Source organism: Sceloporus occidentalis, unplaced genomic scaffold (genome assembly GCF_023333645.1).
Source record: "Sceloporus occidentalis isolate IW3139 unplaced genomic scaffold, rSceOcc1.0.p SCAF_2, whole genome shotgun sequence".
Lineage (NCBI taxonomy): Eukaryota > Metazoa > Chordata > Lepidosauria > Squamata > Phrynosomatidae > Sceloporus > Sceloporus occidentalis.
Window position 1 is genome coordinate 32,667,069 of NW_028316982.1, and position 18,534 is coordinate 32,685,602.

Genomic DNA, 18,534 nt, shown 5'->3' on the forward strand with positions numbered 1-18,534 from the left:
TAAATAATACTGACTTCTTGCTAGCCCATCTAAAGGAAGATCCAGTTTGGGTACTAGTAATATATTAGAATGCATAGCTCCTGTTGTTGTTATGTGTCTTCAAATCATTTCCAACTTGTGGCATGGGATTTTCTTGGTAAGATTTCTTCAGATGTGGTTTGCCTTTTCCTTCCTCTCAGGCTGAAAGAATGTGATTTGCTTAAGATCACACAGGAATTTCCAAGATCAAGTAAGATTCAAACCCTAGTATTTCAGAGTCGTAATCCAACACTCAAAGCACTAGACCACACTCACTCTCAGAATGCACAGCATCTCCAGTTAAGTCTCTGGGATCATGACTCCAGAAGTGAGAGCTAAGAAGGGTAATATATATATAATGGTGAGGATCCTCTCTGCACTAAATAGCTATGTATTCACAATAGTTACAATTTCCTGACCCCCTCCAGTCCCCACTTACCAGTCAGCAGCCACTATGATTGACAGCAGTCTCTTCCCCTGTTGTTCAGGAAGCAGCTGACAAATGTCCCCATCCTCTCCTATGAGGAATCTCCATTGTGACAAGCAGAAACAGAGTCCCTGTCTTATTCCCCCTACAGTGAAAACTGTTTGCACTGGGGTGGGAGATGAGAACATCAGTGAGGTGCTTCCTGAGCCTTATCATCACAGATTCCAGTGACTACTGACCAGTAAGTGAGGACTGGGGGACTTTGCCATTCCTAAATGAGGAGATACATAAAGATCATGAATACGAAGTGGTCATGAATGCGTAATTCTCAGTTATGCATTCATAACTACCCAATAGGGTTCCTGCCATTATTTATAAATGTTTATATTCCCCCTCAATCGTTAGCAGTTTCTTGTCTCTTATTTATATGTAAGAATAAGAATTTATCTCCCCAAACCTCTTTAGTGTTAGCATGAGATTTTAACGTTTAGGAAAAAATTACTAATGAGCACTGTTGGGACATCTAGTAATTGATATATAGCACAACAGAACCTTAAAATGCTAATGTGAGTAAAGCAGGATGTACATTCCTAAAACCTATAAACCTATAAATCTGGTTATAACGCGCCTTGCAGAGAGAGAGAGTGAGTATATGGCTTTTTAGAGCAAGTGTTATGAATTATTTGCTGATTTGTTCCCTCCTTCCCCCTCCCCAATGAGTTTGAACTTTTGGACAAGAATGTGACATTATGTGATCAACCATCCTTTTGTTTTTATGATAGTAATAGCAAGTACATTTCTATACCACTTATCAGTACATTTAAGCACCCCCTAAGCGGTTTACAAAGTGTAAGCTAATTGCCCCCAACAATCTGGGTACTCATTTTAGCGACCTGGGAAGGATACAAGCCTGAGTCGAGCTTAAGCCCTTTACTGGTATTGAATTCACAACCTTATGGTTTGTGAGTAAGTGGCTACAGTACAGGCATTTAACCACTGCGCCACCAGGGCTCTTGATGATTGGATGGTCTTGTAGGGCAAGGGATGTGGAAATGTCTCTGTTGCATACAGATTCTTATCAGTTGTCAGTTACAGCAGTATGGATGACGTGGAATCTTTAAATATCTTAGACTGGCAACTTGTTAATAATTTACATGCACATAAGTTCTTTGTGAGGCAGGGCACAGACAGCTCTTCCTTTGCCCTTGCACTCCATCCAAAACTTTCTCGCCATCCAAGAGACTGCTGCTACTCCTTTGTACTTTTGAAAAGTAGAGCTCATTCAGACCATGAATATTTGGCTTTTCTAAGCTCCCAGTGAAAGAAAAAGACAGATGTACTCTGTCTGAAAGTGCACTCTCATTTCTCCCATTCCACCAAGCTGAGACCAGTTTCTTCTCTATGGACTGAATTGCCTCTCCCCCAACCACCAGTGAGTACCCCAACAAGGCCCTTCCAATGCCTGACAGCTGCCAGTAGGAGGAAACAAAACTGCATGCTGAGCTACACACACTTGTGGTATTACACTTGGAGGCGATTCTTTCACTGGATAGGTGTTACTGTCTAATAACCTTGCATGGCTCAGTTATAGAGGGAGCCATCAGGCAGACCCAGCAACATCGAGGACTGCCTGAAGGAAGAGGCCCCTCCCTCTTCAACTGTCATCTCGGCCTCAGAGGGAGCCATCAGGCAGACCCTGCAACATCGGGGACTGCCTGAAGGAAGAGGCCCCTCCCTCTTCAACTGTCATCTCGGCCTCAGAGGGAGCCATCAGGCAGACCCTGCAACATCGGGGACTGCCTGAAGGAAGAGGCCCCTCCCTCTTCAACTGTCATCTCGGCCTCAGAGGGAGCCATCAGGCAGACCCAGCAACATCGGGGACTGCCTGAAGGAAGAGGCCCCTCCCTCTTCAACTGTCATCTCGGCCTCAGAGGGAGCCATCAGGCAGACCCAGCAACATCGGGGACTGCCTGAAGGAAGAGGCCCCTCCCTCTTCAACTGTCATCTCGGCCTCAGAGGGAGCCATCAGGCAGACCCTGCAACATCGGGGACTGCCTGAAGGAAGAGGCCCCTCCCTCTTCAACTGTCATCTCGGCCTCAGAGGGAGCCATCAGGCAGACCCAGCAACATCGGGGACTGCCTGAGAGCTGGTGGAGGACTACTTCTGCCGCTGCCCCCCCCCCCATGTCACCTGGGAAGAAGCTCCCCAGAACTGCGGAGGACTATCTTGCCGCTGTGGTGGCTTTTTACCAGGGGGGAGGGGTCAGTGAGAGAGGGGTGTTTTTATGTATTCTTAATTGTTTTATTGATATTTGCTGTGAACCGCCCTGATCTATGGAAGGGCAGTATAAAAATAAAAAAATTTATTATTTATTATTTATAGATCTCTATCATCAATTAGAATCATAGAATCGTAGAGTGGAAAGAGACCACTAGGGCCATCCAGTCCAACCCCCTGCCTTGCAGGAAATCCAAATCAAAGCATCCCTGACAGATGGCCATCCAGCCTCTGTTTAAAGATCTCCAAGGAAGGAGACTCTATCACCCTCCGAGGGAGTGCATTCCACTGTCGAACAGCCCTTACTGTCAGGAAGTTCCTCCTAATGTTGAGGTGGAATCTCTTTTCCTGCAGCTTGCATCCATTGTTCCGGGTCCTGTTCTCTGGAGCAGCAGAAAACAAGCTTGTTCCCTCCTCAATATGACATCCTTTCAAATACTTAAACAGGGCTATCATATCACCTTTTAACCTTCTTTTCTCCAGGCTAAACATCCCCAGCTCCCTAAGTCGTTCCTCTGAGGGGAAAATTAAAGAAGAAGCTGAAAACACTTTTTTGCAATACCTTGCAAGTTGCAAAACTGTTCATACTCTGGTATGACAAAAAGTGCCACACCTAAACAGTAGATTAAATAAGACCTTTCAACTGTATAGGACCTTTAGATTGCATAAGACAAGAAAAGATTTTGAGAGATCGAAGTCAATAACATCCTGCACAGAATGTAGAAGCAGCTCTAATGTTTAAGACAAAGCAGCTCTTTGGGAGTCAGTAGATTGAGCTGGCCAAAGCTGTGAATGAAAACTAATTAAAATGCAGGGATGGTCCCCTTATCTGCACTTTCATATGTCCATATACAGGTGGGAAAGTCCTGCTGTAGAACTGCTATGGTCCAAAACACACTGCAGAAATAATCCAACTTGAGACCATTTTAACTGCCCTGCCTCAGTGTTAGGGAATCCTGGGAACTGTAGTTTATTGTGGCACAAGAGCTTTCTGACAGAGAAGGCTAAATTTCTCACAAAACTACAGTTCTAATCTGTAATAACTAATCTGTTGATTGTAACTCAGTGGTTCCGAAACACTGGTCCTCTAGATGTTTTGGACTTCAGCTCCCAGGAGCCCTAGCCAAGTTGGCCAGCAGTTAGGAATTCTGGGAGTTGAAGTCCAAAACATCTGGAAGACCAAAGTTTGGGAACCTCTGAATTACAACCAACAAGTTAGTTATAACCAACTGGTAATATAACAGATGGCAGCCACAAAGATGAAATTCTAACATGGTTAACAGTTCGTGTTGTTGTTGTTGTTGTTGTTGTTGTATGCCTTTAAATTATTCCTCACTTATCATGTGGATTTCTTGGCAGAATTTGGTGAGAGGGGGTTTGCTCTTGTCTTCCTCTGAGGCTTGTGCAAGGTCACCCAACGGGTTTCCATAGCCAAGCAAGGATTCAAACTGTGGTTTTCCAATGCCCTATATATTCCAACACTCAAACCGCTATACGTGCTGGCTCTAACAATTTATATAAGAGGTTAAAGGACTTTGTTGTTGTTGTTGTTGTTGTTGTTGTGTGCTTTCATATTGTTTCTGATTTATAGCAACCCTAAGCCAAACCTGTCATGACGTTTTCTTGGCAAGTTTCTTCAGAGAGTTTTTGCCCTGGCATCCTCCGAGGCTGAGAGAGTGTGACTTGCCCAAGGTCATTCAGTGAGTTTCATGGCAAAGCTGCAAATTGAACCCTGGTCTCCAGAGTTGCAGTCCAACACACAAACTTCTGTGAAAAGAATAGTAATGTTCCATCAGAAAATTATATTCCTTCTGATTTTTTTACCACACTGGTGGTTTGGTGGGCTCCAAACCTTTTCAAGAGGTATTGATATTAATTTCATGAACTTTATTAGATGTTTATATACAGACACATACAGATACAATTTTCCAGGCTAGGTTAGGAGTGGATGGCCCACTGTCAAGATTTTAGTGACAAAAGAAATTAATAAAGGATGCATTTTGGTTCCTTTACTATTCAATTTATATTAGGACAGCATTCTCTCTTTTTTAAACAAGTGACCTTTTGCACCCAATCAAATTGGGGAAAGCCAATATTCTGTTGTATTGTAATCAGAGAGTTCTATAGTGATCTCTTACAGTCAAATTGGTTTATGGAGGCTTCTATGGAACTTTAGCTTTTATTTCCAACATGAATAATTGAGTATAAATTATAATAAAGTCAAAATTATGGTTGTATATTATATATCAACTACATATATGGCTTCTCATAATCTCTGGTTATGAGATTTGTCAGATCAAAATAAATTCAAACATTTGGGGGATAAGTGGTTTGAGCATTGGACTATTAAAATCAGGGTTCGATTACCCACTCAGCCATGGAAACCCACGGGGTAATTTTGGATAAGTGACACACTCTCAGAAAACTCCATGACAAAAAAACTTGAAGGCACACAAAAACAAAAACAACATTTCAATCAACTGGGTTGTGGAAGTCTTACATATTAAAATCAGCTCAACTAGCAGAAAAGAGTGTGAATGTTTTATTCAAACATCCTTGAAACAAAAGTGAGACTCTAACTAAGCCAATCTTTGAAGGATATAGTCCTAGAATAGTGCCTCAAATATTGTACGGAATGCTTTTATGATCTATGGCTAAGACTGATAAACTGAGGGGAAAAAATACAGGATAATTTTATATGCAGACTGTTATGTTCAGCAAAGCCAGCCACAATCAGAGCAGAGCCAGATCTCCCCCAATTTAGAGAACAGGCACCCAAGTTAACAGTGCTTCTTTCACTGAAAATAATCTTTCCAAAAACACTAATCTTGTTAGCAGAAGTCTTTGAGAATATGGGAGATGATTCTTAAACTGAGATTTCCAATGTCCTCTCTGTTTTCTCATTATGGGCTAAAGGAGAGATGTGGCACATTTGAAAGATGTCTTATCCCAGAATAATAATGTAAAAATTCTCATATGTAAATTAAATCCTATGTGTATTAACTTACTGACAGTGCCAAGTTTGGTCCCATTATATTTTGAACATCTGGTGTGAAAGAGAGCTAAGGAATATTTTTCATATAGAGCCTTCCCTCCAGTCCATCTGCCTTGGTCCAGACCTCAGAGGGAAAGATGAACTCCAGAACCTGATCCCCTTCCCCACAACCATTCCCTTCTCCTTTTATGTTTTGTCTTCTTAGATTGTAAGCCTGAGGGCAGTGAACCGTCTAATCAAAAGATTGTATGTACAGGGCTGTGTAAATTTACAGCGCTATATAAATAAAGCTTAATAATAATCATAATAATCATAAGTAAAAGTACATGTCCTTCCTTTATCAGATCTTGTTGAATAATCATACACGTGAAATATTGAGAGGAACAACTATCTAAAAAAAAGTCTAAAGGACAGTTGGGCAGTTTAATGATTACAGCATAGCATGGCTAAAGCAATCTGAACTAGAGATAGAGAGGAACAATGGGATTGTGAAGGATTAACCAGAACTGTGAAAACTTGCCAGGAAGACAGGAAGACAGGAGTGAGTCAATGAACTAGTTCTGGAAATTAAGAAATGTTAAAATGTAACTTGAAGAAAGGATGTTGCTAAAACTATGCATTTTTGAATGTATAAAAGGTTTGAAGAAAGACAATTGGGTGTGACAGTCTTGGAATTGCCATCTAGGCAGCTGTCACCCCGTACGGTAAATAAAGGTGTGCTTATTTTGAGCTACAGTTCGGACTCTGGACTTTCTTTGTTGCTGGGTGCTCCAAGGACCCTTCCGGCATAGGTTGGGAGGGCTTGCTACCCTCCCCCTTCAATATGACATCAGTGGAAGAACTTAGTCATGTCTTAATAGAATGAGAATTGTATGCACAAAATATATACTCTGTCTTTTGATAAGACTATATTGCATAAATTGGGTGTCCTTATAGAGTGGACACATTAATTGTATGCGAATAGAAAAACATTCAAAAAATGCCAAGTTTAAAGGTTTAACATCTTGAATTCAGTATGGTTTCCCCAATGTAATCTCACTGTATTTTGGTTTACTTTGTTTATAATTGTATACTTTGTTTAATATCTCAATTTTATATCTAGATTGTGGGTTATGTATGATGGATTTTTGCTAAAACACATTAAAATACTTCTTCCTTCCTATTTGGAACAGATATTCATTTAGGTGTTCACTGCCATGCCTTCCTTGTGTTCATGGAGCAGGACTACACACCTAGCCCCAGCCCCAGAATCCAGCACTGGATCTGAGCAGAGGCAGGTACCAGATCCTACTGAAGCAGGATGACACAAATTTACTGCCCCAATTTGGACCATCGATTCCAGCATCCCTGTTCCAGCTGGCTCCGGCCTGAAGGGGGACACATTCATCTGACTTTGCTTAGAATCTGCTTTGTTGAAAAACCTTAACTGCTAGGTTTCTATCCAGATGGAAGATTTTAAAAGAACATTAAACATTATAGGAAACTGATACCACATTAACTGCTATGCCACCATCCTACAGAAACTTGGTACTTAGCAATGTTAGAAGTTTTGCTAGAAATAGAGCAGCTGTCTTGATACTGTTGAACTGGAACTCCCAGCAATTTTCACTACTGATTGTGATGGGTAGAGTTTTTGGGATTTGTGTTTCAGCAACAGTTGGAAAGCTGTGTAGTGGGTGTGATCCCTGTCACCAGGCACACTGAATCTTTATTAACATCATATCCAAACATTAATAACTAGCATGAAAAGACTTGTTTTATGTGTAATATACATCTGTAGCTAGGAACTGAATGAGGGAATAAACTTTTCAGTGAACAGTGTGCTTGTATAGCTCTCATATGCTTTTGATGTAATGGTTTGAGGGTTAGACTACAACTCTGGGTATCAGAGTTTGAGTCTCCACTTCACCCACCATGGAAACCCATTGGGTGAACTTTGGCAGGCAACATGCTCACAGCCTCACAGTGAAAGAAAAACCTCCTTTGAACAAATCTTGCCCTGATAATCCTGTGATAGGTTCACCTTTCAGTCACCATAATATAGAAACAACTTGAGGCACATAACAATAAAAGTTCTTGTAACTAGTAGGATGGGAGGTGGGTCATGCCTGCACAATTCAATTTTCATTGTTTGGTTCTTCCCTAGATGACTTCAGGAATCCATCTTCCAGTTGCTTTGCCCTGAACATGTCGTGTACTGTAGCTCAGGAAACCTGAGAATACATTGTTTAGCAGCCCCATTCCAACATCTGCTGTAGGGGAGTGCCCATCTGGACTACTTACCTGATGTATCATTCACTACCAATAAATCCTATTTTATAGAAGTGATATGTCAGGTTTTGGTATCAAAATCTTGGAGAGACCTGGAGTTGTAGCCAGTATCAGGTTAGAACAGGGCACATCCTTTCCATAACTGTGATAGAGAATTCTAGTATGCTAGTTCAGTGGAATAAACAAGTGCTGTAACAGAATTCTAAGTACCTCATCAAACTACAAATCCCAGGATTTGGTAAAATGGATTTCTCACAGTTAAAATGGTACAAACAATAATAGATGTATTGCATAGTAGATACAGTCCAAGTATGTTTATTCAAATATGCAGGTTGTCTTTTCAGATCTTCTGTCAAGTAATAAAGATCTGAGAGTGCAGCTGGTATAGCCAGAAACATTAGGACTGTGGTACTATCTGTCCCCTACTCAATGCAATTTAAGCCCATGAACAAGGTTTACATTGCACTGAAATCTGTAAAATTTATTGGGGTGCAAATATGTTTGGGCTTGGATGAAGGTAATTTAAGATAATAAAGATGTTGATAAACAAAAAATGGGGTTACCAGATAAAATGGGATTACTGGCAGCTTCAGTCTGTGCTTTATAAGAGGGGAAAGTGATTTTTTTTTAAGGAGGAAAATGAGACTGCTCAGCAAGAGTAAAACAAAAGTGTAAACCAAGTGTTAGAAACAATTTTCATTGAACAGAAAATGTCAGACATTTAAAGTCAAATAAACTTGTGCTGAAGGTAAAATCGTTCTTGCATACAATGGCAGAGTCAATAATAAGTCTGGAAAATCTTTAAAAATTGTATCATTTGTCCTTGATTTTTCCCATATAACATCAACATATAACAACAAAGATGCTATAAAATCACCATCTGGTAATCTTCAGAAAGCAATTAATATTACTGGAGACCTAATTGAACAGAGAGGTGTGGAGTTCAAAGTATGCTCAATCACAGCAGTTGAAAGGAGTATAATCTACCACTACCACTGCTCTTAAGAATCTGGGAATTCACAAGAATGCAAGTATCAACAATTTTTGTACGTTCAAGGGAAGTCAGACAACCTTATCAAAATGTTGAAATATATCGTTTTAATTGTTTATTGGAATGAGAAATATAGTGTCATTGCAAGAAAAAAAGTTGTATCACTGAAATCATGTTAATATGTATTTATTTAAAACACACCCAAAGAGAAAGAGGGAATTAAAATTAGGACTGGAACAATACGTGGGCAGACACAATCCAGACTAGTTACCTCCCTGTTTTCCAACTTGTACAGCTATACCCATCAATCAATTAAATCTATACCATCTCATCAATGAAGAAGGTGCACTGCATAAAGTTGCCAGCAGACTAATATTTCCAGATGGCTCAAGCAAGCTATGGAATAACTTGGCTAGTGTTTGTTGTCACAGATTATTGAGATAAACCACACGGTGGCGCTCAGAACTGCAAATTTATCTTGCAGGAGCTAATGGCAAGTCAGTGACCCACAGTTACCAATTCTGGTTCATATGCAAAAGCAATCCACTAAGACTATTTTTGCTGTCCATAAGCTTGTTTGCATGCCAAACTACAGTTGAGAAACAAATTGCACAGGTGCCGTGTTAGCCATCTTGTACAAACCATCCAGCGTCTCTTGTGACACGACAGAAATGAATTGAGAATATCCAGAAACCTCTTGATTCAACTCACCAATAAGAGGTTTCTGGATATTCAAAAGGAGCTGTTATTGTTGTTGTTTCTGTATAGCCATGCTTCTAGTACACTCCTGAAATTTTATTTCTGTGATTTAAAAAATTGACATTTCATACTCACAAAACAGAAATATGGCTGCAAATTACTAAAGGCGCCATAGATAAAGGGGAATGGGCCTGTATGTGCTTGTGCCTTAAAGTCACTTGTTGACTTATGGAGACACATTCATTTCATAGGGTTTTCTTAGGCAAGGAATACTCAGAGGTAGTTATGGCAGTTCCTGCCTCTAAAATTTAGCCTACAGCACCTGCTATTTGTTCCCAGTACTAACCAGAGCTGGCCTTGCTTAGCTTCCAAGATCAGACAGAATCTGATGCCTTTGGGGTATTTAGGCCCACAGAAACAAACTAGATGCTCTGTAATCAATTCAGTAACTAAAACCATAGGAATCATAACAATATAATGGTCAATGCCACAGTATTATGGGCAATACCATCTTAATGTTGACTTAAGTACATGTGAGGTTCATATATATATATATGTTAAAATAATAATTATTTTTATTATTTTCACACTACAAAATTATAGCTCTGTTATTCCCCTTTAACTGTCATGACAACATCCTGTGGAACCCTGGAATTTGCAGTTTGATGGAGGAATAGTGTATTTAGAATTCTCAGCTGTAGACCCTCGTCAAACTACAAATCCCAGGATCCCATAGAATGTTGCCATGGAAGTTAAAGCAGAATGATAGTGCTATAACTGCATATGAAAGGGCCCTGAATATTATAGGGTTTAATCCTGTTGGGGATGCTTTGATTTGGATTTCCTGCATGGCAGGGGGTTGGACTGGATGGCCCGTGAGGTCTCTTCCAACTCTATGATTCTATGATTCTATGATTCTAATATTTTGTTGTGTACACTGATTTCAAACTTATGGCAATCTTGGAGTTTTCATGGGGTTTTCTTGGTAAATTTGTTCATAGAGCGTTTGCCTTTGCCTTCCTCTAAGACGGAGAGATTGTGACTTGTCCAAGGGCACCCAGTGGGTTTCCATGGCTGAGTGGGGATTCATACCATGATCTCCAGTCGTAGTCCAACACTCACTACATCACACTGGTTCACCCAGAGTTTAAAACAGGGGGTGCTAATTTTAATTAATTTAACAATATTCAGTGAAGAATTAATTTCAGGTCTTTCCAATCTAATTATTTATATATAAAATATATAAAACTCTAATATATATATATATAACTTTAAACTGATTTTTTCCAATTAATTCTGATGCTGTTTAAGGCACTTTGGAGACAGCATGAAGACATGAAAGATGAAATGCTTTATACAAATTTAAAGGGGGGGTAAAGCCACTGAGGATGACACAGTATAGGGTTGCCATAATTATCCACTATTACCAGGGACAAAATGTAGGACAAATTCGAGATCAAACTGTAGGACAACTGCAGGACAAAACTCAGCCCAAAATGTAGGACATTTAAGGTCCTCTCTTTTTCTTAAATGTCCTGCATTTTGGGCTGAGTTTTGTCCTGCAGTTGTCCTACAGTTTGGTCTCGAATTTGTTCCACATTTTGTCCCTGGTAATAGTGCCACACTGTGTATTATACTTTTATTTTTACATGTTTCTGAAAGAGACAGTGAAACACAGAGATTCCAGGCTAAGAACCTGTTACAAGCCAGTATGTGGATTCAGCCTTTCCTGCACCACATTCCCCTAGGGTAGTGATTCCCAAACTTTTGTCCTCCAGGTGTTTTGGACTTTAGCTCCCAGAAACTTCAGCCAACTTGGCCAGTAGTCAGGAATTCTGGAAGCTAAAATCCAAAACATCTGGAGGACCAAAGTTAGGGACTCACTGCCCTGGGGGATACAGAATCACATAAGAAAATGTAGCCAGGGCCAACAGGCAGGATTTGGCTATTTTTTTTTTAAAAAAAAATGTATGTAATAAAGCAATGCAATTAGGGTTGCCATATCCCGCCGGGGGGTGGGACAATCCCGGTTTGGGCGGTGCCAACCCGGTCCCGGGCCGGTTTGGCGCCCAAACCGGGACAGCCCCGCCCACCGCGGCCACTTCAGGCCCCGCGGCGGCTCTTGCTGAGGCTTGGGAAGGCTCTCCGCGGTTGGAGCTCCAGCCGCGGAGACGCTCCCTCCTGGGCCCCAGGGAGGCCTTGGAGGCGGCTCCGCAGTCGGAGCTCCAGCCGCGGGGTCCTCCGAGGCCTGTGCGAGGCCAGGGAGGAGGAGGAGGCCGCTTCCCACCGCGGCGATCGCCGCGATGAGGGGCGGCCCCCGCCTCCTTCCCGGCCTGGGAGCCGGCCGAGGCTTCTTCCCAGGCCGGGAGGAGGAGGAGGCCGCTTCCCCTCGCGGCGATCGCCGCGATGAGGGGCGGCCCCCGCCTCCTTCCCGGCCTGCGAGCCGGCCGAGCCTTCTTCCCAGGCCGGGAGGAGGAGGAGGCCACTTCCCCTTGCGGCCATCGCCGCGATGAGGGGCGGCCCCCGCCTCCTTGCCGGCCTGGGAGCCAGGGCCAGGCTTCCTCCTAAGCCGGGGAGGAAGCGAAGACTGCTCTCATCACGCCAATCGCCGCGATGAGGAGCAGCCCCCGCCTCCTTCCCGGCCTGGGAGCAGGCCTAGGCTCCCTCCCAGGCCGGAAGGAGGAGGAGGAAGCCTGGCACCGCGGCGATCGCCACAATGCCAAGCTTCCCTGTTCCCCTCCCGGCCTGGGAGCAGGCCTAGGCTCCCTCCCAGGCCAGGAGGAGGAGGAGGAAGCCTGGCACCGCGGTGATCGCCGCGATGCCAAGCTTCCCCCCGCCCTTCCCGGCCTTGGAGCCGGCCTAGGCTCCCTCTCAGGCTGGGAGGAGGAGGAGGAAGCCTGGCACCGCGGCGATCGCCGCGATGCCAAGCTTCCCCGCGCCCTTCCCGGCCTGGGAGCAGGCCTAGGCTCCCTCCCAGGCCGGGAGGAGGAGGAGGAAGCCTGGCACCGCGGCGATCGCCGCGATGCCAAGCTTCCCCGCGCCCTTCCCGGCCTGGGAGCAGGCCTAGGCTCCCTCCCAGGCCGCGAGGAGGAGGAGGAGGACAAGGTTTAAAAATCTAGGACTTTTTTTTTTAATTTCCTAGCCAGGAAATTAAAAAAAAATGTCCTACATTTTCAAACCTTGTCCTACATTTGTCCCGGTTTGGAGGTCCTCCATTATGGCAACCCTAAATGCAATGTAAATTAACAATCTCAACAAAACTATTGTAGGGTTACACAAAATGTCACATGTTGCACATGCAGGCAGCTGCACATGAAGGTACATCTTCTACCATGCTGTACTCATAAAGGGAAGCACTATCCCAGCTGTTTTCCATGCAGAAACAACTGTGCTGCTGCTTTTCAACATACTGGTACTGATTTCTCAACACTTGATACTTCTGCAAGGGCAAGGACAAACCTAACTGAAGATGCAAAGTTAACTTCCAAATTGTTCCTCCACAAGAATGGCATTTGCAGAATCATTGTGATAAGTATATGCTGACTTAAAATGACTATTAACATTTATTTCTTTGGGGAGCTGCTACTGCTTGTGGTATAAAGATCCTGCTTGTTGTGTGATCCATTAAGCAGATTACTCCTTAACAGGAATCAGCATACCTGAACACCAAACCCTGTTAAAGCCCCCTTTGACTTAGCTTCAGGCTGAGCAAAAGCAAATGTACTAAATAGACAAAATGCCTGTTTTGTCTAGCAGAGCTTGGGAAAGTTCCCTTTTTGGCCTATAACTGCCAGAAGTCCCCAAGCAGCCATGCAGGCTGGAAGCATCTGGGAGTTGTAGTCCAGAGAAGAAACAATTCCATGCTTTGGTTTCTATTTTCAACAGTTTTGTTCCACAATTAAATAATTGCGTCCCTCCTGACATTCCCTGCCTCTTCTTTGGCTACAAATCTATGTACATGTCATTAACATGATAAAGTAGCAGAGACCCTTGAAACACAACAGCTTTATTAAGAACCTTTTACCTGACACTCAAGTAAAACAGTTTGGGGATTGTTTCCACAACAAAGTTAGTTATTTCATTGGTTATTTCTGTTTTGTTTTGTTTGCTCCAGGAGAAAAGGAAAAGTGCTTGAGGAGTTCTATGGTAACTATGAATATTATGAACTTTGCTTTGGATGGGTGAGAACTACCACTCCCTGCCTTGCCTTAAGTATCATTATCTCTTGGGCCACACCTGATTTTATTTGAATGCAGATGTAGAGGAAGTGACAGTGCAATCCTAAACATGTCTATTCTGAAGTAAGTCTCACTGAATTTAAGGGATTTTTTTCTTGGATAAGTGGAAAGAATGCTGAGATTGCATTCACTGGAGTGATTCACCTGAGTGATTCTCTATTATCACATTTTACAACTGGGTGTTTGTAGTACTGTATTTGTATGAAACCTGGGCCTGTGTTGGTGATGAATCTACCAGAGAGGCCATTTAAACATCATCTTAAAAAGGACAATGGTTTGCATAACATTTGAATGTGGTAATTTCTATGTATAGGTACAAATTTATAAGTCATTGCTATTCTATAAAGAGAAACACAATGTATCTCCTACCTCAGTGACCAGATAACTTACTAGCTGTTGATCAACCTTAAGTTGTCAAAGCCCATACTCTTGCTTCTTTTTTTAAAATGATGTTTAATTTTTTTTTAAAAATCTATGCAGTTTTTAAACCATAGTTAAGACTAACTTCTGTTAACTCATGTTCCACAAAACCAGGAAATTCAAAGCTAAGGCTAACTCCTTAATCAACATGGTATTGTCCACTATCACAAACTGTGCCTACTTGCAACCTAACCTCCAAACATCTATATTTGTTTTTCAGGCCAAAGTCCAGAGGGGAAAGACTTTATTGCTTGAGGAATCCTCCTAAGAGTTGATACAGACCAGTTTACTTCTTGTAATGTGTAATGAAACAGACTAGTATTTAATAAATGCCCTCTCCAGCACAGAACCAGCTGAAAACATTGCGGTATCAACACATTTCTAGTTGCAGAATGAAACTCAGCATGTGTGGCATACTTTTGCCAGAAGTTGCTGCCATAGGTTTGAGTGGGATATGAAGATTTTAGTAACTTTTCATCCACTGCTCAGAGAACATTCCTCAATAAATCTGGATAAAGTACATCATTTTTACCAACATCTGAAAAAAATGTGAAGCTCCTGCTTTTAAAAATGGGGTCAAAAGCAAATGTGTCAGTTTTCAGACCACTGTAACTTGTACCTATGCAGTTTTTATTGGATCAGTTTGCATTTTGGCACAAATGATTTACCAAGTACGTAAATCACGTATATTGAGATTCAAGATAAAAGTTCATAGGGTATTATTTTTATAAGCAAGGGAACTCTGAGGTTGATAGTGATGGAAGCCCTTGTTATAGCTATGCCTCTTTAGTACTGGGCTTGGACTGGACAGCCATTCCAACAAAAAATTATCCTGAAGGTTACCAAGTGAAATAAGAAACACGGCTCCTCTACCTTTAATACACTTTTATACACATTTTTTAAAAATAATTTTGTGCATGAAACAAAGTTTGTGTACACTGAACCATCAGAAAACAAAGATGTCACAATATCAGCCACCCAATGTGGACAATTTTGGTTTTTGCAATATTTCAGATTTCAAAATTCCTGATAAGGGATACTCAACCTGTAGTTATGTAGAAGAAATTTCAGTGGCCCCCAAATAGTAAAGGTATAGAACCCTTCTGCAGAACCACTAAAGATACAGGAGCATCTTCCTTATTTCACCTAGCAACCCTGTTCTCCTTAGACAGGCCTTCAAACAAAGAACAGTGCTCTGTAAAGAAGAACATGTGATTCCTGTAGCTTGTAACGTCAACATTCGATCTGAGCTGACAAAAATTGAACACACCTTAAACACCTTCCTTTAGTAGTTGTGCAATGCGTCACCACTTTCATAAAAGGATGAAATGTGCAAAAACTGGCCTGACCTCTTACTTAATCTGCCACATTTGCCTAATAGAGCTTTTAGATGTACAACAACATGTCAGACTGTTCTTGTATGAAAGTACAGCCAGAACTGATTTCCTCCCCTATTGTAATCAGTGCTGAATTCAAAACGAATTTACTAATGTGGGTGTTCTCACCTTACAATGCTTCCATCAAATTCTATGCAATCAAAGACCAACTGAATTATTTTAAAAAATGTTTTATGATGAGCATCACAGTTGAGTCATACTATCCTGGGTAACAAAGAAAGCCTTGTTAGGTAAGTGAACTACAGACTGGGAAACAGCAACTAAAGCAGCATGGAACAGATTTCTTGAGACAGGTCTGTTTGTTTACTGATTGACTGACAAAGTAGACACTTTGACATAGTAATGATGCTGTTCCTGCAACAGCCTTGTCCTGTCAAGTGCAGGTTTTGTAATTCAGTGTGATGGCCTAGAAACATAGCTTTTAGTTATAGCAATACTTGGTGAGTTTTTGCTGTTTTATGCTTACTGTGCTGGTCTGGACATCATTCAAGAAATAGTCTTGTTTTCAATCTCTGAAAACTGAGAAATGAGACTTGCACAAGACATATTACTACCGGTAGTCATAAGTGAATAAAACACACATTTCATATTACTGGAAATGTTTTCCTGCAGTTTTGTTGGATGGTGATTCATAAATAATATTCAGCAGATTGACATCCTGTTTCATCTGAATTTCCATGTACTGTACAAGAAAGCCATTAATGAACTTTTCCTCATAGCATTTAAGTTGCCCTCTTGTGAAGGAAAAGAACAATAAGAAGCAATGAGAGAGTCTAGCCTTATAAACTAAACTAGCCTTATAAACTAAAGTTTTTTTGGTCTAAGTTTTTGTGGGCTGCAGTTAACTTCATCAGATTTTGCTTCTGTTAGATATTTATACTATGCTCTTCAGCTGTCTCAATTTATGAAATGTCCAGTTATACCTCTGTCATCCCACTTTTTCCAGATGCTTTTAAAATGTCCCAGGTGTTTATCAGACGGGGTCTTTGCAGCTCAGATCCAGGGCGTCTGTGGATCGGGCGATTCGCATTCACGTGATAACGAGAATGTATTTTTATACCTGGTTGCTGTTCTGTTGCCCTTCCGAACTGACGGGGAATTGAATCGAAGGAAGTCACATGATGCAGATTCAGGCAAAGCAGGGTGAGTGCAAATTGTATTTCCACACCAGTGCATACCATGAGGATTCAACAATTTGAATTGGGACCCTTGCGCATGCTCAGTGGGGCCCCGAAGGCATCCTGAACCTTTGCACTTCCGGGGTGAAGAAGGCAGCCTGGCTCCACTTTCACGGAAATGACAGCTTCCCCTTTATTCCTCCCTTCTACTTTCCCATCCCTGGCAGCCAAATTCAAAGGGTCCTCCCCCCCATCCATTTCATCCACATCTATATCTATCCTCTTGTCATTCTCTTCATCTATTTCGGCTACATATATCTACATCCATCCTCTTGTCATTCTCCTCATCTATTTCAGCTATATATATCTACATCTATCCTCTTGCCATTCTCCTCATCTATTTCAGCTATATATATCTACTTCTATCCTCTTGTCATTCTCCTCATCTATTTCGGCTACATATATCTACATCCATCCTCTTGTCATTCTCCTCATCTATTTCAGCTATATATATCTACATCTATCCTCTTGCCATTCTCCTCATCTATTTCAGCTATATATATCTACATCTATCCTCTTGTCATTCTCCTCATCTATTTCAGCTATATATATCTACATCTATCCTCTTGCCATTCTCCTCATCTATTTCAGCTATATATATCTACTTCTATCCTCTTGTCATTCTCCTCATCTATTTCGGCTACATATATCTACATCCATCCTCTTGTCATTCTCCTCATCTATTTCAGCTATATATATCTACATCTATCCTCTTGCCATTCTCCTCATCTATTTCAGCTATATATGTCTACATCTATCCTCTTGTCATTCTCCTCATCTATTTCGGCTACATATATCTACATCCATCCTCTTGTCATTCTCCTCATCTATTTCAGCTATATATATCTACATCTATCCTCTTGTCATTCTCCTCATCTATTCCATCTACATCTCTCCTTCCCTTTGTAGCAGTTGCCTTCTCTTAGGTTGCATCCACACTGGGGAGATAATCCAGTTTAACTCCAGTTTAACTGTTCAGGCTCAGTGCTATGGACTTCTGTGAGTTCCTTCTCTCCCTCCAGCCTCATGTTTTATTTCCTTCACATCTATAATCTCTGCATCTGCATCTGCATTAGGAAGTAATCTATTTCAAAAACATTAATATACATCCTTATAGAGATCTTGTTGAACCTCTGAGACCAAATGCATCTGAGGAAGCAGACTTTAGGAAAGCTCATGTTGCCAACTTCTTTCTTTCAAATAATAATAATAATAATAATAATAATAATAATAATAATAATAATAGAATTCAAAGGCCTGTTACAGACAGCCAAAATAAAGCTGCTTCGAGTCACAGTGGAGGTATGGTGTTTCAATGATGCATGCGTCCTAAGAGTCCAGAAATCGCACCAAAGCCACGCTCCAGCCCTAAGGACTGGAGCATGGCTTTGGTGTGGCTTCTGGACTCTTGCATCATTGAAACACCATACCTCCACTGTGACTCGAAGCAGCTTTATTTTGGCTGTCTGTAACAGGCCAAAGACATATTTTGGAGCACCTAGATGCATCTGAGGAAGTGCTGCAAGAGGCAGCAGTGGAGGGCGAGCAGGGTTTGATCCCTTACATGGGTGTAAAAAAAACCCCACTGGGCAAGTCACACTCTCTCAGCCTCAGAGGATGGC